This window comes from Macaca nemestrina, chromosome 12 (genome assembly GCF_043159975.1).
Source record: "Macaca nemestrina isolate mMacNem1 chromosome 12, mMacNem.hap1, whole genome shotgun sequence".
Classification (NCBI taxonomy): Eukaryota; Metazoa; Chordata; class Mammalia; order Primates; family Cercopithecidae; genus Macaca; species Macaca nemestrina.
The window spans coordinates 127,160,798-127,170,807 of NC_092136.1; the positions used below are offsets into that span (position 1 = coordinate 127,160,798).

Here is a 10,010-nt window from a genome sequence, read left to right on the forward strand (position 1 = left end):
GTGTGCAAAGGAGCAAGTAAAATCCCTGCTCTGATGGAACTTCCAGCCTATTGAGAGAGGCAGACTTAATTAAGTGATCACACAATTAACTCTAAATTTTCCTGTGATAAATGCATCAGAGAAAAAGTACACAGTGTCTTGATCTAGGCAAGCGTGATTTCCCTTTGGCTGGGGCTGAGGTCTCTATATTTCTAAAAATCAGTCTTGTAACTATCCCTACTATTCAAAACAATTCGATTCTTGGGTCTTTGGGAATTTGCACAGTAGCTATGTCTTTTTCTGTTACCCCATTATTTTTTCAGTGGTCATCGGGGCCAGGGAGACTCTCAGGCTCTTACAACAATGTGGGGGAGTAGAAGGTTTACAGTATCTCTTGAGAAGACATATGATCTGGCGGCTAGCTCAGATCAACTATTTACTCACCCTGCACCCTTATACAATTCTCTTATTCTCTGTCTATAACGTCCTTACCTGTGAAATGGCCATACTAACAATCATCCTCCTAGGATGTGTGTCACACTAATATGCATGGAAACAGTTCATAAATGGTGAAGTATACAGATAGAGTAGCACTATTATTATTTTTGTCGTGAATATAATGACAACAACAAGAAAAGTTGAAGGGAGTAAACATGAAAGTTCCGTGGTCTTTTTCTTTTATCCCTTGTTTCCTGCCAGAAACAGAAGAGCCGTGGGTAGGAGCTCTTCATTTTTACCCAGGCAGACCTTGTCACAGCATGAGCTTTCTAGCTTATGGTGCCCATAAATTTCCTACACCAAAATTGGAATACACAATCTGACAAAGGGTTTTTTTCCCCCACCGATAAATGGCTTTATTTCTATGAAAATCTACAATAATTACAATACTTTAAGATATAATTGTAACGTTTCAACTCTATGTGAAAGAATAAAAGAAAATAAAATGGTGTGTTCTGAGAAATAGTATGACTCAACCCTTGCCCCGCCTTTGTGAAAAATGATTGCAGATTGGAGTTTCTTCCAGGTCTGGTGGCTTTCAATGCAGGGTGAATAAATCTGTTCCCGTGGGCCACCTTCTGAAAGGATGATCTTCGAGGTTCTGAAGATATTTATTTACCTCTGCCATGATTTAGAGGGAGACTCCTCCTTCACAGGTTCCCCCTGCCCTTTGCGGCTGTAACATATCCCTCTGGATTTATGTTGCTACCCAGTAGCGGGATTTGTGAGTTCAGATCATGTTTCGAGCACCACCCTGGCTAAGACACATTTATCACAGCTGTGCTTCATCCTATTTGCATTAGAGCTTTTACTGTCTATATTGTTAAAACCAACTGTTTTAACTGTGGGCTGGGAAGTAGTGTCTCCCAGATCTATCAGCAACACAAAATTCTGCCTTTAAAATCAGGAGAGCAGAACTTAATGGTGCCCCACTGCTGAATGTACCTCCACCTCCAGCCTTAACTCTACTGCCATTATATTAGGCATCAGTAGAGGCAAGGCCCAAGGTCACCTTAAGACAGCCTTATCAAAGAAGCCAAGTAGATGATGGATCTTAGAGTATCCGGGGCAAAGGGATCCTCCAGAAAGAGCTGCTTCCAGCTTGCCTTAGGTAAGTGGCTCATTTGGAAATCTCAATATCAGAATATTTATGACCTATAAGACATCAAATAACTTGAGCTAATAATGAGACAGAATAGATCAAAGGCAGAGCTGGGCTTCAAAAGCATCAAGACAGTAAGATCAGGGTTATGGGGGTATGGAAAAGGAGGAAGGATTGAATAGGCGAAACATCAATCTGGCTATGGTTTTGTGGTGCTTGAGCAATTTCTGTGTTTGCAAGGATGAAATGTTGCTGCTTGTCATCCGTGAAGTGTTACTTAGTAAAACAAAACCAAACATTAAGTCATTCCCAAGACCATTTGCAAAACAAATTGATTTCTTGTGCCTGGTTTCAAGCACTTAAAGGGGGATGTGAGTTCCTGGGATCATAAAGAATTTTTGTGTTTTTTGGAGTTTTTTTCTTGTTGTTTTGCTTTTGTTTCTTATGGAAACAATAAAACATAAGAAAATTCCACTTAACCTCAGTCTTAAGTACTATCTTATATTTCTATTTCTGAACCAGTCCTATGGTGACATCTTCCTAGGTGTCTGCTGAACTATCCCTCACTGCCAGGGTTATCATGCTCTTTGTGGTATTTTACCACCATACACCTAATGCAGTCCTTCAAGAAAGGCTGCTCCAGCTGCCTCCTCGGCCACCATGTTCATCGTAGAGCTTTTAGTACACGGTGACCTCCCTACTTCTAACTCACAGCCTTCACCGAGCCTCTCACTCAGCAACTGATCACACTCCTCCCTGTGACATATCCTATCTTGTAGTCTTTGTCGTTGTTTAGTATTGGATTTTTTTGAGAGAAGGGATTTTATATATAGTATATACCAATTAATTTATATATGAATATTATTCACAAACATGTTAATATTAATGTATAATTATAATATTAATTATATATTTACATATTTTAAAAGCAAAATTTGATGGAGCGAATTTTGGATGTGACATTCTTTGCCAGACTAACTTCGGCAACTTGGAAAAAATGCCAATGATCTAATTGTATCACTTTTGGTAACCCCATGCTAGCTGAGAGAGTATCTTGGGTATAACAGATGCACAATATTTTTGTTACTTGCTGATAAACTCTGTTTGCATCCCTTGTAACATTATCCTGTCTGGGTAGATGGGTGTGGGGTATAGATCTCATGTGATCCGGAAAGGCTACATTTGGACCAGGACATCTGATGACCAGGTTAAGTAGGAAGGGCTGCTCCAGAAAGGTTATCCACAGGTAGCAAGAGCCCATGAGAACAGGAGAGGGCAGAGGTGAGAGGCCCAGGAGTCATTGCACCAAGCCCCGGCAGCGTGGAGAGAAAGTAAATGTTAGATAGACAGGAAGGTTGGCAGCCAAGAGTTTCAGGAAAAGCCGAGTGAAAAATAGAGTGAAATTGACAGTGGAGCATAGAGCAAGGGAAGCAAACTATTCAGAATTCAGTGCAGGGACTCTGGGCACGTGGTAGATGTTTCTTTTATGGCACTTATAATAACAACCAGAACAATGGCTAAGTGATAGATATGGCCTTAAAAAATTCTCCTGCCCAATCCTATGGCTTCTTTCACTCCCTTGCTAATTTGCATAGCGATTTTAAGGCTATAACAGGGACAAGACAGGTTTGTTATGAATAGTTCCTAGATATGGAGCCTCTTGGAGAAGCACACTGGTTGGAGAAGCACACTGGTTGGAGAAGCACGCTGGTTGGAGAAGCACACTGGTTGGAGAAGCACACTGGTTGGAGAAGCACGCTGGTTGGAGAAGCACGCTGGTTGGAGAAGCACGCTGGTGAGGACGCTATTTGGGCTTCATTCTGTTTATTGGCCCCAGTCTGCAGGTAAAACCCATCAGCCCGGCTGCCGTGCTGCCCAGAACTCAGACTCAAGAGGGATTCCTGGGAGAAGGGCTTGCGCGGATTGATGCAGTCCCATTTTCATGCTGTCAAAAACAACATGGTGACTGTAAGAGAGCTGGGTGTATCTCATCTGAATGAGACTGCATTTTGAAATACCTAAATTGGAAGACTCTTCACGTATTAGCATTTTGCTTGATGAATATCAAAGGAAGGAAGAGGTGGGAGAGAAACAGTCAACATTATTTGTAACCTTTGCAGGAGAATGAATCTTGATTTTTTCTCTTCTGAAAGACTACTCGTTCCTTCTTTTTTTCTGCCATGAAAAGTTGAGACTGAAATTTCTCATCTGCTGGTGTCCTTCTTCAGCTGGCTGAATATTCTTGGGCTGAGTCTCATAAGGAAGTTTGTTTTGCCTCTCCAGCATATCATACACATTTAAATGATTAGTCTCTCTTTCTCTCTCTCTCTCTGTCTCTGTGTGTAATATGTATATTACACACACACACACACACACACACACGTATTTATCCTCAGAGAGTTCCTGTGGTTGAAGATGGACCTGGACACAGCACAGCTGTTACTGCCCTGCTGTCTGCCTTTTAGCAAAACCACTCTGCAGGAATCCTGTTCGTAGAAATCCCAGGAAGTCTCTTGTTTCTCCATTCACAGGAATGAAGACGCTACAGCTTGTGCTTTCATAGATGCTCTGAACACAGACGTGCTTTCATCTTCCACCTTTTGGACTAAATCCAATAATAGTTACTGGTTCTCTAACATGGTTTGGCCAGTAGGCCTAGTAGAGACTGCAAACTGAGCTGAGGTGTATATATGGCCCCTTGAAGTATGGCCAAAAATAGCAATTGCCTTGGTCACTCTAACCGACCTGTGTTCAGAAAAAAGTTGCTAATGGTGGGAGTTTTATAGCTGTGTTTTCCCTTGCCTGGCAGACATGGGTGCAGCTGTGCCATTTGAGAACTCATATTTCTTCAGTAACATGAGCTGAAAGAAGAAAGCAGTTGTAACAAATCCTATTATATAGATGGGTAAACTGAGGCTGCATGATTGTGCTGTACCCAAGGATCATCCAGGGATTTGCCAAAATCAGCTAGAGTTGAGCCAACTACCAGCATCCTGACCCCAGACTGATGCCCTTAAATCAGAACACATGTGCTCTACCAAACAGTTACTGAATTTTACAATGCAAATAGGACACAAAGCTAGACTCTGAGAGCCAGTCATGGCATAGTTGTAAAATGACCTACCTTCAACTGTAACTATATATTTTGTGCCTTTTCAGAAGTAGCAGAATTCTAAAAGTAGTGCATTGTGCCCCGTTCTTTACATCCATGGTGGTGTTTAGTCCTGCGTGGTGGTTTTAGTCTTGTATTTGTAAGGATGTGAAAATCAGGGGAAAAGGGGAGGCGAGAGGACACTGATTCAGCACCTCCCCCAGGATCTGTACTGAATAATCTTCCATTTGTCTCAGGACCACCTCACCTTGGGCAGATCATTTCACCTCCCTGGGCCTCATCGCTTCTTGAAAATTATAGAAGGGATAAAATGGGCTGATGTACACAAAGCGTTTACAATAGTAGCCAACACATAAAATATTTAGGGTTATAATTGTATATCTTATGACCATCTACATCTCAAGAAAATAAAATTCAGAATTTTTAATACTTCTCAAGATTGCACAGCAGATAAGAAACTAGTACACACACCCATGTCCAGGTCTAGAGGCTTAGTAGGACCAAAATGACATCTCTGAAATATTCTATGTCATTTGCTGAGAAACCTTTAAATTCTTCCATGAGGCACACGTTCCAAAAAAGAGTAGGCAGATCCAGCAGAGAAGGGAAGGGCAGGGTTGGGAGAAGGATTCCTCTGATGGTCAGAAAGCTGAAGATTGATGAAAGAGCAGCCAGTAGAGAGCATTACCTATTTAGCACCACTGCTCCCTGGAGGAAAACAAGAGATCGTTTCTGAAATCTACAGAAACCAAAATAATTAATGGCCCAATATATGGAAGTCTTTCACATGGCATTTTTTACAGCTGAGCAGTCTCCATTTTAAGAATTCTCCTACCCAGTACTTTTTAACACATTTTCTCCAGTTGTCTCAATAATTCACTTGAGGAACAACAGATTGTTCTTCTTTCCTATTAATTATAAGATAAGTTATAATTTCAGTGCTTCAACAGTAGCTATATGGACACTGTGTCATTTCAGTAGGAGCTGATTATTTTCACCTTTTCCATTTTAAGTTAAACAATCTCTGGGTTAGGATGATCAACCTGCAGATCTTTTGGCATAAAATAAATCATCCATGGTAACACACTGACAGACTTCTCTGTAGGGCAATCAAGCATCTTCCCAGGGGACTCTGGGCTAATCTGGACTTTACACATTTTCTGTAGGTAGCATGAGAAAGACAGGTAGCAGGCTGCCTTCGTGTATTAGACGTTTCTTGCATTGCTATAAAGAAATGCCTGATGCTGGGTAATTTGTAGGAAAAGAGGTTTAATTGCCTCACAGTTCTGCAGATTGTTCAGGAAGCCTAGTAGCCTCTGCTTCTGGGAAGACATCAAGAAGCTTCCAATCATGGCAGAATGCAAAGGGGGGCAGGCATCTCACCTGGTGGGAGGAGGAGCAAGAATGGGGGCAGGGTGACACACACTTTTAAACAACCAAATCTCGCGAGAACTCACTGTCGTGAGGACAGCATCAAAGGGATTGTGCTAAGCCATGCATGAGAAATCCACCCCCATGATCCAATCACCTCCCACCAGGCACAACCACCAACCTTGGGAATTGCGTTTCAACGTGAGATTTGGGCAGGGCAAATATACACATGGTATCACTTGGTTAACTCCAACAGGAGGTGTGAGATGTTGCTCCGTTTACCTTAGGAAGGGAGTTCAAGGCTCTGTCATGTGCCAATCTTCTATTCTCTCTCTGATTCTCTTTTCAGCTGGGTTTTAGGTTTAACGCAAAGAAAAACATGGGCCTGGTATTCACTTATTGCTGTGTATTTCTTGAACCTTCCTAAAAGAAACAAACACACAAACAAATAAATAACTCTCCTTTCCTTGTGTGGCAAGAAGTCTCTGTAAAAATTCCACTCCCAAAGGAAAAGTAGCACATCATATTTCCTAACAGAAAACTGTGATGAGGGGGAAAAGGACTGTGTCCAATGTCACGTTAGATACAAGCTTTTTAAAAAATGAATGCATTGGAAAGCAAATATATTGGCACTCACCATAACCCTGACATTTTGACAAATACCTCAGTGTCTGCCTGTGTGATCAAATTGATTATCTCTGTGAGTGTCCTTCAAAGCCAGTCACCTCTGCAGCACCTTCCTCTTGGTTCTATGAACCCCTGGGGCCTGATGTGAGCATGCTGCTTGTCTTCTAGAATTCTTTACCACCTTCTTCCATTTTTTCTCATTCCCCAGAAGAAAATCAGTTGAAGGAAGGCAGTGGGAGCTGGCTTGAGAGTAAGGCAAATATCCTTAATTGCTTAGTTTTGTTGGGGGTGCTCTTTGAGGGGAAGAAAGCTTATAGAGGGAGCGCAAGACAATGCATTTCGTTCTCTCTTGAGAATTTCATTGAGAAGACTGTGTCCAGGTGAGTTGCATTGGCTTGTTTTAACTGCCGTAGGACAGACCGCGGTGGAAGCAGAGGAAGCCACAATTCAATTGGATGAATACATCTGCTGACTACATTGACTCAAGCATAGGAAATGCCTAGCAAAAGTTAGTTGTTGGTAGTGATGATGTTCTGAGGAGGAGAAGGAGAGGTAGAAAGAAGAGTGTTTTGATCCTGATAGACTCCTTTAAAGAAGATAGAGCTGCTGGGATTAATTTACCTTAATTTGCACTGAAGTATGAAGACACTGTCTTCATTCATTCAGAAAGTGTTCACTGAAACTTTACTGAGTCTCAGGCTGTGCCAAGCACTGAGAATACTAAGGACAATTGCCCCTTAGGTTAGAGGTAGTTGCAGGTTAGAGGTAGGTGCCTCCAACCTAAGGGACGTGTCTGTTCTAAAAGACCTTCTTTTGTGTAGCACTTTCTAGTCTTTTGCAGGGAGAACAGGATGGAAGCCTGGAAGTTTGCGATCAAGTTTTCCTCGTAAGAGAATAAACTAAAGGTGAGAGACATTTAAAGGAGTAGATGAGGAAAACAGATTGACACGAAGAAGTGACAAAAGGCACCTAATCTGTGCTGGGGATCAGTTTCTGTTGATATCTTGAACATTCTCTGTCATTAGTCTGAAGCTATCCTATCTCCAAAATTATTTATTCATATATATATGTGTGTGTGTGTGTGTGTGTGTGTGTGTGTGTGTGACCAAAGCCAGGATAATTCAAATTCAAGTTATTATCTTTTGCCTGCCTGGATTGTTAACTACACTGGCTTCCACACTGTTCTTGATTCCGGGTTCACTCCAAATTACCTTCTCTTCAGCCACTGGCATGAGCTGTGTGGAACCAACAATTTCCCAAGTGAATTCCCCCGTCCCAACTCTCCCCATTTGAATCTATGGTGCAGCAACCACCAGATTAACCATATTATTGTGCAATTTTCTTCATGTACCTACACGCTACGGTTTTAACTCAAGGAATATCACGATCTCCTGCTTTGTCTACTCTGCACTCTCCACAGTGCTTTGTACCAGGTTCATCTGCCTCCATCCCCAAGTACAATTCATGCCAGTCAAGCTGGACTCCTGACTGGTCCCTGAAGCCTTCGGGCCTTCCTGTCACTTGGTCTTACCTGTGTTATTTTCTTCCTCTGGAATAGTCTGAGAATTCCTTTCTCTCATGCCTCTAATCATTTTATAAAGCATATCTCAGTTAGCACATCCTCTGTGCAGCTCTTTGGTACCGATTCTGTGCATCATACTGTCCTGACATGCTTTACCCTTTGAAACTATTCTGAAGACAATTGGCATATTCTTCCCCAAAGCTCCCCGTGGGCCTCGGGTTTAGACCTGACAGGCTGTGAGAGCTTTTGGGAGGGTTGTGTCTTCTTTTCCCTGCCAAACTCAGCACAGTGCCCAGTACGTTATTGTATTATTGCTAAAAAAGTAAAAAAGCAAATTGATGGTGCCAGCACAGAGACAACAGCAGGAAAGCTGTGGAACTAGATGCAGTTGTTGACACCTGCCTTCGTTCTTCAACAGGAATTGTCCCGTAAATGGACCCGAACGATGCCCAGATGATGACAATTTTGAGGAACTGAGTGGGTGTGGTTTTCTTTGGTGACCTTCTTTCCATGTTTACTGGCCTCATCCTTGCTAGGTCAGTTTTAACAATCTGATTAGTGGTCTGAAATGACTTACCACCATGTCAACAATGTTTGGTGTAATTTTGTCGTTGTGTTTTAGTTCATTTTTGTTGTTGTTGTTTGTTCGTTTTTTAAATGGATTAAATAAATACATGACTGGAAAAGCCTGCTTGCTTAGGGTGTAACCCAGTACCCCTATCAATTGGACCACTCTGTTCCTATTAATGGCATCTCTCAAATCCAGGTCTCTAGAGCTACCATCCACAGGGCACTCCAGGGCTCACCTGGGAACTGGCCGGCTGGGGGTCTGGCTCAGCATTTTCAGGATGTATATGCTGAACATAGGTCATAAACAGCGAGGTAGGTAAGGATCACTCACACAGATGAGTGTAGCATGGTCAGCCACTGAAGGTAACATGAATGTTCTGATGGTTTCAGCATCCCTGGAAAAAAAAAAAGTGCAAGACAAAAGGTAAACCAAGATAAAGCTCAAATGCACCTACAGAAATCACTGTCTTTGTTTTCCTTTTGCAAGGGGTTGCAACTACTCACACTTCTACCTGCTGCAAAGGGGCACACCTGCTCTTTTCAGTAATTGAGAAAATGCTATGTGAGTAGCTCAAACCTTACCTGGCTCTTCCTTCCTGCATTTACTGACATTTTGAAGCCAAAACCCATTACCTTAAAATTGGCTAAATAAGGTATTTCTAGTTAATTTTGCCTACAAAACAATTTTCCTATTCAAGAACACTGAACACCGAACTCCATCTCTCATAAAGAGGCCATTAATTCTCTGCTACTGCTCATTATTTTTGTTAACTATTCGCAGACTTTTTGCTGGAGGCAAAATGTATCTATTACAACCAGCAAATAGGGATTGCTAACATGCTGAGGCCAGCGTCCTCACCCAGGCACTCAGCAAAGCCAGCGACATTGGACTCCACCAGCTGGGCTTGTGCGAAGCATCTGTGCCGTCAAGAGCCCGACGGAAGGTGGGAAGGCAGGCTGCTCTGGAGAGGGAGGCGTTGTTCAGATTTTCTTATTCAGAGCCCTCTGTCTTGAATGTGAAGAGAAAACAGAAGTTTTCTAACCGTAGAAACTGATCACTTAAACTTTCCTTTAGTTATTTATATTTTTAAATGGAAAAAAATGGCTTATATGAGAAGAGGGTGAAAAAGAGGAGACATGGTGCTCTGCCTCTGGCACTCCTTATGAACTATAATAAAGTGAAAGAGAGAGTAAAGAAATGAACATTTCCTGGGTAATTAACTTATTTA

General features: G+C 42.0%; 1 long non-coding RNA gene across 2 annotated transcripts; it reads right to left on the reverse strand.

Annotated features, from left to right (window-relative positions):
* Nucleotides 1-4,272: 4,272 nt before the first annotated feature.
* On the reverse strand, nucleotides 4,273-9,772 carry LOC105476228 (uncharacterized). Of its 2 annotated transcripts, none has more exons than XR_011610369.1 (4): nucleotides 9,641-9,772; nucleotides 9,018-9,176; nucleotides 6,345-6,485; nucleotides 4,273-4,440 (listed from the first exon to the last, which is right to left on the reverse strand). It is a non-coding gene; the product is annotated as an uncharacterized lncRNA (long non-coding RNA). The 2 variants fall into 2 exon arrangements; XR_983972.2 differs by lacking the exon at nucleotides 4,273-4,440 and adding an exon at nucleotides 5,950-6,074.
* Nucleotides 9,773-10,010: the final 238 nt, after the last annotated feature.